At 52.4% G+C, this 9,691-nt stretch overlaps 1 long non-coding RNA gene across 2 annotated transcripts; it reads left to right on the top strand.

Moving 5' to 3' along the window:
- The first annotated feature begins 25 nt into the window (after positions 1-25).
- LOC136794565 (uncharacterized) lies at positions 26-5,590 on the top strand. 2 transcript variants are annotated; one of them, XR_010841546.1, is made up of 5 exons: positions 26-186; positions 560-1,123; positions 1,486-2,110; positions 2,921-3,049; positions 3,945-5,590. It is a non-coding gene; the product is annotated as an uncharacterized lncRNA (long non-coding RNA). The 2 variants fall into 2 exon arrangements; XR_010841545.1 differs by lacking the exon at positions 26-186 and having other exon boundaries at positions 196-1,123.
- Positions 5,591-9,691: the final 4,101 nt, after the last annotated feature.

The following is a 9,691-nucleotide window of genomic DNA, read 5'->3' as shown; positions in this document are numbered from 1 at the left end:
GAAAGAGAAGTGACTAGGGAATCAACTTCTTAGCCTGTGAAGGCACGTATTTCCCCCTCCTGGGACACCGCCCAGAATGACCCCCTGCCCCTCCCGGGCGTGCGCCCGCATCGAGGAGTGAGCATTTGGGGGCGGCGCTTTCACAGTCGCCAGGGCCAGATGCGCGCGGGCGGTGACCCAGAACAGGTGAGGAGGGAGGGGAGGGGCGGCCGCAGCTCAGGGCTGCGTTTGTCTAACGTGTGCCCTCTGGCGGCGGCTGCCTTTGGGCAGGAGAAGTACGTGCGCCTGGGGTCTCGGTGGAGGATCTGCTACAACAGCCGGGCTCCCTCCCGGGACCCGCTGGACACCCCAGGAGAGGAAGTCATTGAGTGCGCATGAGTGCGCACATTGAGTGCGCCCCAAACTCTTCGTCCGGTCACCTCGTGCCATGGCCAGCTTGGAGCAGACCTCTGGTGCCCAGACCCCCTAGGCCCCCCTCCCGGAGACTCCTCGCCGCTCCCAGCATACGTCAACCTGGCTCTGCCCTTGGCATCACAAGCCGTCCTTTCCCTCTAAGCAGGACCGAAAGACGTGAACCGCTACCGTTAGCCAGCCCGAAGAGGAGGGGGCGGGGGGGACTGAGGCCCCGAACGCAGCAGCCGCTGCTCAGGCGATGGCGCCCCCCGGCCCCACCTGGGCGCCCAGGTAGTTGCGAGCCCGCTGGCTCCGCCCAGGAGCAGGTCCAGCGTCCGCGCGACGCAGCGGCGGGTTTGCTGGCGGCGGATTTGCAGGCGGCCTGTACACTTCGCCAAGCAGCGCAGGGACGGGGCCTGTCGCTCCCCACAGCCTGCAGGGCCCCGGGGTGGGGGGGCGGCCAGACCTGCGGGCGGGTGCCGAGGGTCCGCCTGGGACGACGGCCTCAGGGTTCCCCAGCACCACCAACCGCACTAAAAGGGAGGAGCCGCGCACCAGGCAGGCAAGCCCAGGGCACCGTGGATCGGTGGATGGTGAGAAGCTGAAATGTACAAACCGACCAAGGCCAGACCACATACAAAAATAGAACACAGCGCAGAGCCGCAGCAAACCAGCCCGGGGAAGCCAAACCTCAACTTCTGCAGCATCAACCCCAAAAGGCCAGAACTCGGTAGGTAACTACCAGCTGCCCTAATTTTTTCTCTGCTCCAAGACCTACCAGAGAAAGCCAGATCTTCTCCCCTGGCCAATCACGTGGGCTGCCTCCCTTCTAACTGGCCCACCTCCAGCTTCCCCATGCTGACAACCTCCAATCCTGGCACACCTGACGCCTCCCGTTTCCCACTATGAAGCACCTGTGATGGGAAGCAGGTGGTGGGAGACGTAGGGGGCAGCAAGAGCTCGAGGGCCCCCAGGTCTGCGCCCTGGAGGGTGGCCTGGGGTCCTCCCCATATGGTCCTCATCCCTGGGAGCAGACAGAGCGCTTGGGATGAACTCTACACGCACTCATTCGTTCATTTATTCATTCAACAGACATTTCCTGAGCGCCTGTTGTGTGAGGAACGGCCCGAGGACACGCCCCTAAAGCCTTGCCTCATAGGGGCTCCGCTCCAGCAGAGGAAGAGAGACAGCAATCAATGCGCAAATATATTAATAGAAATGGAGGACAGAGGATGATATAGCAGAAGGGGATCGAGCGGGGAGGGGAATTCCTCTAACTCAGGTGACGGAAAGCCTCTCTGAGGGGTAGCTGTGGCCTTCGTTCTCTTTGTTTAGGACGACTCGGGAGAACTAGGGGGGTCTACCCCTCTGCGGGCTGTGCGGCAGCCCCTCTCCCCTCCCCTCGTGCTGGCGGCCACCTCCCTGCCGCTGTCCAGGACAGCAGTGCTGTCCACGTTGCTTTGCAGCCCCCATCAGCAAAGTGCTTTGTCCCTGAGGCTCCGAAGGACAGACGGGCAGCCAGCATCAACCCACAGGGACAAGGAGAGCACGTGAGGCTGCAGCCTCCTCTCGAGCCGGGTGCTTTGGGAGACCCCAAGGTTGGCTCAGGGCTGTGAGCAGGGGCAATGCAAGACACAGCAAAATACCAGCCCGGATGCGAGTTTGAGGCCTCACTGTCCGTAAGAAAAGGGATATGGCTCAGCTTGGAAAGAGAGAGGTGGGTGGAATCTCGCTTTGTCACCGTGTGACATGGGGCCAATTATTATTATTTAATTTTTTTATTTTTATTTTATTTATTTATTTATTTTTGGCTGTGTTGAGTCTTCGTTTCTGTGCGAGGACTTTCTCTAGTTGCGGCAAGCGGGGGCCACTCTTCATCGCGGTGCGCGGGCCTCTCACTGTCGCGGCCTCTCTTGTTGCGGAGCACAGGCTCCAGACGCGCAGGCGCAGTACTTGTGGTTCACGGGCCCAGTTGCTCCGCGGCATGTGGGATCTTCCCGGACCAGGGCTCGAACCCGTGTCCCCTGCATTGGCAGGCGGATTCTTAACCACTGCGCCACCAGGGAAGCCCGGGGCCAATTATTTAACCTCTTTACTAAGCCTCACTTTCAGCACCGGGAAACTGAGATGTATATAGTAGCCCTCTCACTGGGCTGTCGTGAGGTTTCCATGAGATAATCTATGTGAAGCCCAGAGCACAGAGTCTGGTGCTGGAAAACCCCTAATAACAGGGCCTGTATTAACCTGGCATCGAGCAAGCCCAGGGACTTAAGGGGTGGGCAGTGTTTGTTTCCTACGAGGAAACCGAGGCTGGAGAGCTTAACATGGCCCCATGAAGACTTGGAACAGGGCACTGTGGGTCCTTTTCCAGCTCACTTGCCCACCTGTCCAGGGATTGTCCTGTTCTGGATAGCAGCCCCCAAAGAAGGCTCTGGTTCCACCTCTCCCACCTGCACCTGGCTTTCCAAGAATTTGTCTATGCATGTATAAATATGTATTTTTTTCTTCTCTTTTGCACAAATTGTAGCCCCTCTCCATTTCCACTACCAATAATTCTTGGAACTCATTCCATATCCGTACATATAGAGCTTCCTGATTCTTCTTTAAGCTCGAGTGATACCCCACTGTATGGATGTATGCAGTTTATTTCCCACAGGTGAGTACATTGGTAGGTAAATTCCCAGAAGATGAGTGGCCAACTTGGAGGCATGTGTGTTTGTAATTCTGAAGCTGTCACTGTTGTAATAGATGACCTGCCTCCCTCACCATCAATGGCGCCTGCTTTCACATTGTGGATCTTGGCCAACATGATGGGGGAAAACTGGTATTTCAGTGTTCTTTTAACACATGTCCTGCTTACGATGAGTGAGCATCTTCCACGTGTTCAACAGCCATTTGTAGTTCATTTCTGTGAATCTCATCTGCCCAGCCCTTCTCCTCCCCCAATTAGGCTGTTAGAAATCTTCTTGTTGATTTGTACATGCTCTTTATATTTTAGGGAAATTAGCCTTTGTCTGTGATGTGAGTTACAGATATTCTCCCCAGGCTGTCGTCATTCAGAGCAGCACTTCTAACCTTTCTGCTAGAGACCATACCCTGTGCTCTTTTTTAAAAAAATGCCACCATTGTTGAGTTATAAGAGTTCTTTATATTTTCTGGACATAGTCCTTTGTCCAATATATGTATTGTGAATATGTAATATGTATTCTCCTCTGTGTAAACACAGACTAAAAACAGAAGACTAAAGTCTTTTCATTAAAAAAAAAAAATCCCCCAGCATCTAGCTTAGTTCTTTGCCTACGGTAGAAAATCAATAAATGCTTGACAATTAGATTAGTGATGTAAAAACATTCTTTATTCATCATCTTCATTAAATAAAAAAGTTTAAAGCTTATTCTCCCCATTTCATATTTATTTAGTTATAAATATATACTTAGACTCCTAATATATTAAAGATACTATAAAAGATAATCAAGAAATGGAAATTTTAAAGAATGAGCTAAAAATAAATACAAATGGGAGTTCTGACATTTCTTCCCTAACCTCAACAGATTGTCTGGTGTCTCCCCCAGAAGCATGCCACCTACTTTGGAGATCTCTGGATCACACATCGTTTCCTGTGAACTTCAGCTTGACTGTGATGTGAATTGGTGTGGCCTCTGGGGTTGGTTTTGAAATGTTTGACTTGTCTCCCCGATCTTACACCAGGCATCTCTGAGCTGTCACCGAAACCAGACCACACCTGCCAGGAATACAGGAAGAGGGGTGGAGATGGTGAGGTGCAGGAGGTGCCGGTCTGGGCTGCAGTAGCCCCGGGTCCCCAGCAATCTGAGGCCCAACGGTAGTGATAGGTGACGATGGCCGCCCCTGTGGTTCAGGCCCAGTTTGCAATCCACTCCACACGGTGAGGAAGCCCGCAGAGGAGCCTGCATTAGGGACAGGTGGGCAAAGAAAGGGACCCACAGCCAGGCCCCAGGGTGTGCTGCCTGCAGGCTTACGGAGAGGCCTTGAGGTCGTTATCGTGCTAGCCACACCCACTGACATGGTGCCACTGTCAAGCTTGGGAACCCTGTACCAGTGACTGGGCAGGTGCCAAGACGTTCTCCACTAAATGGTGAGATGTCAGCAGCTCGCTGGGTAAGAGGATGGACTGAACTCTCCCCAGGCCCCCCACTCGCTGTCCAAGGAGTCAGCAAGGGCCGGCCATGGGGCCCCTGAGCAGAGTTGAGACATCACGCGGAGCCACAGGCAAGGACGTGCTCGGAGCAGGTGTACCAGTTTCCTCTTGCTGCTGTGCCAGTGACCACCAACGTGGTGGCTTAAAACCACACCATTTCTTCTCTGACAGCATGGAGTCCAAAGGTCCATAATCAGAGTCTCAATGGTCTGAAATCAAGGTGACGGCAAGGACTTCCTCCCTCCAGAGGCTCGTGGGGAGAAGCTGGCTGCTCGCCTTTTCCAGTTCCCAGAGCTGTATTCCTTGCGCTCGGGAGCGTAACCACCTGCTTCAGTGCTCTCATGTCACCTCCTTTCATCAAATCTCCCTCTGACTCTCTTACAAGGACACTTGTGATCGTATTTAGGGCCCACCTGGATAATCTAGGATAATATTCCTTAATCTCAAAAACCTTAATTCCATTGCATCTGCAAAGTGTCTTTTGCCATATAAGGTAACATTTGCAGGTTCCAGAGGTTAGGACCTGGATATCTTTGGGGGGTATTATCCTGCCCACCACAGAGGGCAACGCCAAGCAGACAAGAGGCTCCGAAGACCAGAGGGTGTCGGGGGCGTACGGATGTCCAAGCTCACTTCTCACAGAGGCTGTGAGGCACAGGGGCTGGGACTTCCAGTGACCCCCACAGGTCTCTGCAGTAGCCCAATGGCTGCTTTGGGGAGTATCTCCAAGTTGGGGATGGGGAGAGGAAGGAGGGAGCCTGGATCCAGGGCTCACATCACCCACCCATGGGCACCACCTGCCAGACCTATTGCCCCATTGGTCCAGGATGGTGGCTGGACAGGTGGCTGCTGAGTCATCCTCCCTCCAGCCTCCTCTGGTCCGAACCAAGGATTTTTCTGGCGTTTTTGAGGACAGCTTTTGGGCAGAAAAATGGCTTTTCAGAAATACTTTGTTTTTTAAGCCCTAATTCTTCTCTGAGCTTTTAAGTGCAATGTACAAATCTTATTCTATGAATATATTCAGCCGGGCTTCCCTGGTGGCGCAGTGGTTGAGAATCCGCCTGCCGATGCAGGAGACACGGGTTCGTGCCCTGGTCCGGGAAGATCCCACATGCCGCGGAGCAACTAAGGCCGTGAGCCATGGCCGCTAGGCCTGCGCGTCCGGAGCCTGTGCTCCGCAACGGGAGAGGCCACAGCAGTGAGAGGCCCGCATACCGCAAAAAAAAAAAAAAAAAAAAAAAATATATATATATATATATATTCAGCCAATTTTAACAATCATTTTTAAGGTGAACTTTGATTAATGTTTGTAGCGTTTACCTACTTAGTTAATTAAACTCCTTTAAACATTTTATGCTGCAATCAAAGTGTATTATATTCCATTTTCTAAGTGTTTCAATTATCTGACTAATAAATCTTCCCAAGTCCTTAAGTGATCCTTATCAATCAGATACATTAAACTTATAATTATGGTGATTTTAAAATATTCAAAAACTGTTTACCAACTTAGTAAGATTTCAACTTACAATCACAGGTTGAAACCAATGACTCAAGAGCACATTTTTTTTTTTTTTTTTTTTTTTTTTTTTTTGCGGTATGCGGGCCTCTCACTGTTGCGGCCTCTCCCCCTGCGGAGCACAGGCTCCAGACGCGCAGGCTCAGCGGCCATGGCTCATGGGCCCAGCCGCTCCGCGGCATGTGGGATCCTCCCGAACCGGGGCACGAACCCACGTCCCCTGCATCGGCAGGCGGACTCTCAACCACTGCGCCACCAGGGAAGCCCAAGAGCACATTTAAAATAGAATCACAAATCTGATGTTAACACTCAAATCTGCCCAATTTGCTTAAACTTTCTAAGTTCTGAAAATGCCAAAGATACAAAGTAGATTTCTGAGCTTAACACAAAAAGATAAATGCTATAGGTTTGATTTACTTCATCATAACGATACTCAATTCTAAATTTCCCTGGGTTAAAAGTGTTCCCCAAACCGATTTGGGGTTTCCTTCTCAAGCACATCCTTCTCAGCTGGATGTGGGTTCTCAACCCGCAGACGTAGGGTGAGTCAATTTTAAATAAATAAATAAATTTATTTATTTATTTTTGGCTGCATTGGGTCTTCGTTGCTGCGCGTGGGCTTTCTCTAACTGCGGCGAGCAGGGGCTACTCTTCATTGCCGTGCACAGTTTTATTGCTGTGGCTTCTCTTGTTGCGGAGCACGGGCTCTAGGCATGCGGGCTCAGTAGTTGTAGTTCTCGGGCTTAGTTGCTCCAGGGCATGTGGGATCTTCCCAGACCAGGGCTCGAACCCGTGTCCCCTGTATCAGCAGGCAGATTCTTTTTTTTTTTTTTTAATTTTATTTTATTTTTGGCTGTGTTGGGTCTTTGTTGCTGCACGCGGGCTTTCTCTAGTTGCTGCGAGTGGGGTCTACTCTCTGTTGCGGTGAGCGGATTTCTCATTGCAGTGGCTTCTCTTGTTGCAGAGCACGGGCTCTAGGCACCCAGGCTTCATTAGTTATGGCATGCAGGCTCAGGAGTTGTGGCTCACGGGCTTAGCTGCTCCACGGCATGTGGGATCTTCCCGGACCAGGGCTCGAACCGGTGTCACCTGCATTGGCAGGCGGATTCTTAACCACTGTGCCACCAGGGAAGCCAGGGCGAGTCAATTCTGACGTGAACTTTCTTTCCATTTTGTGAATAGTCCACACTATCTATCCATTTCACCGAGGAGGACATTCGGGTTCTTTTCAGTTTGGGGCTCTTGTGAATGAAGCTGCTCTGGGGGCTCATGTGATGTCTCGGTGGGAGGCACACTCATTTCTGTTGCATCTACACCAAGGGTGGACTCGCTGGGCAGAGCATGAGCATCTTGTTAGCTTTCCTAGACACTGCCAATCACTTTTCCAAAGTATGCACTGCCAATCTCCCTGTTCTCAAGAAAGAAAGCCCTGGGCTCCCCTGGTGGCGCAGTGGTTGAGAATCTGCCTGCCAATGCAGGGGACATGGGTTCGAGCCCTGGTCTGGGAAGATCCCACATGCCGTGGAGCAACTGAGCCCGTGAGCCACAATTACTGAGCCTGCGCATCTGGAGCCTGTGCTCCGCAACAAGAGAGGCCGCGATAGTGAGAGGCCCGCGCACCGCAATGAAGAGTGGCCCCCACTCGCCGCAACTAGAGAAAGCCCTGGCACAGAAATGAAGACCCAACACAGCCATAAATAAATAAAGAAATAAATTTTAAAAAAAAAAAAAAAGAAAGAAAGCCCTGAGCAGAAAGGACTCAGCTTCCCAGCCCGTTTACCCTCCATTTGCCTTGGCTTAGGGTCCTCCCACAGCTCACAGATCTCTCAGTTCATTGTGTTTCTGAGTTTACAACTGCTCCTCAAACCCCTGCCACATCACAATCTTGGGGCAGCTGTGTGCCGGACACTGTGCTGACCCAGAGGGCCCAACTGAGCCAGGCCGGGTTCTCATCAGGAGCTCACTGGGCTGGGAGGCAGGCAAGCAACCGGCCACCAAGGATGTACTGTGGTCAGTGCCAGGACTGGTGAACATGCCCATAGGGGCATCAGGCCCACTCGGATGTATCAGAGAGGGAGGCATATACTCGGGCAGTGTCCCCAAGTACCCAGTAGCCTTTCCCCTTGTGATAACATCAGCCCTTTGGGGACCACCCCTCCCCCATTCATGTGGACCAGAATGAATCCATTTCTGTTGCATCCACAGGATCCTGGACAATCCCAAAGTTTTCCCAGGAAGTGACACCCAAGTTGGGTCCTGAAGGATGAATAGGAGTTGGCAGAGGAGGGATGGGAGGCAGGGCAGGAGGAACCACACGTATGAAGGTGAAGAGGCAAGAATCGACCTGGGACAATGGGAGAGATGCAGTTCCCTCCACACTCTGGGAGGTGAGGTGAGAATCAGCACCAGGTCCCGAAGAGTGGGCCTGCAAGGCTGGGGACGTGGGATTTCATCCTAAAAGGTAACCTGGAGCTGTCAGCAGGGTTTTAAGCTGAGCGACTTGCTCAGATTTCCACCTTGGAGAGCTTCCTCTGGCCACAATACTTGGGCCAGATGGAGGCAGGAGACCAGCCAAGAGGCAGTTGGGATGGAGGGGGGCGCCAGGTGGAGCGGGGGAGGGGAGAGGCCTGACAACAGGAACCAGGCTTGTAATAGGGGTGGGGCAGGTGAGACCTATAAGAGCCCTGCTCAGCCACTGGTCAGCGCTGCAGTGGGCCCCTCCCCTCCCCTCCCCCCTCCTCTGTATAAAAGGAGCCTGAATTTGGACTGGGACAAGATGTTTGTTTGAGACACTAGTCTGCCATCTTCTTGGTCCCTAGCTTTCCGATTAAAGTCGTTATTCCTTGCCCCAACAACTCATCTCCTGATTTACTGGCCTGTCGTGCAGCAAGCAGAGAGAGCTTGGGCTCAGTAACGGGCTGAGGAGCCTCCAGACCCACACCACAGCAGAGCTGAGCTGATAGCTGCGCCCTGAGCCCAACGAGCCATGGCCTTTCTGGAAAGTTCCTAGCTCTGCCCTGCCCCCAGGGCCCTTCCTTCCTCCCTCCCTCCCCGACAGGGAGAATCAGCTGCTGCCCCTCCCCTGGGATAACAAGGAGTAACACTTGGTCCTAATCCCCAGAACCTGTAGATGATACCTTATAGGCAAGAGACTTTGCAGATGTGAGTGGATCAAGGATCTTGAGATGGGGAGATGACCCTGCGTTATCCTGGTGGGTGTGATGTAATCAACGGGCATGAAGGAAGAAGCAGAGAGAGACTTGAAGATGCTACATTGCTGGCTTAGAATATGGAGGGGCAGCCTCTAGAAGCTGGAAGAGGCAAGGAACAGATTCTCCCCAGGAGCCTCCAGGAGGAACCAGCCCTACTGGCACCTTGATTTTAGCCCAATGAGAACCATTTCAGATTTTTGACCTCCAGAAATGTAAGATAGTTTGTGTTGCTTTTAAGCCACTAAATTTGGGGTGATATGTTACAGCAGCAATAGGAAACTCATACATACACCAGGGCAACAGAAGCAGCCAGTCTCCACCAATAGGTGAGGATGGTCCTTCTCTGCCCCACCCCTCATACTCTGCCCGCTACAAGACAATGTGGAGCCCTCT

The sequence above is a fragment of the Kogia breviceps genome, chromosome 7 (genome assembly GCF_026419965.1).
Source record: "Kogia breviceps isolate mKogBre1 chromosome 7, mKogBre1 haplotype 1, whole genome shotgun sequence".
Taxonomy (NCBI): Eukaryota; Metazoa; Chordata; class Mammalia; order Artiodactyla; family Physeteridae; genus Kogia; species Kogia breviceps.
The sequence above is the reverse complement of the archived record's forward strand: the minus strand, read 5'-3'. Positions and strand labels throughout refer to the sequence as shown.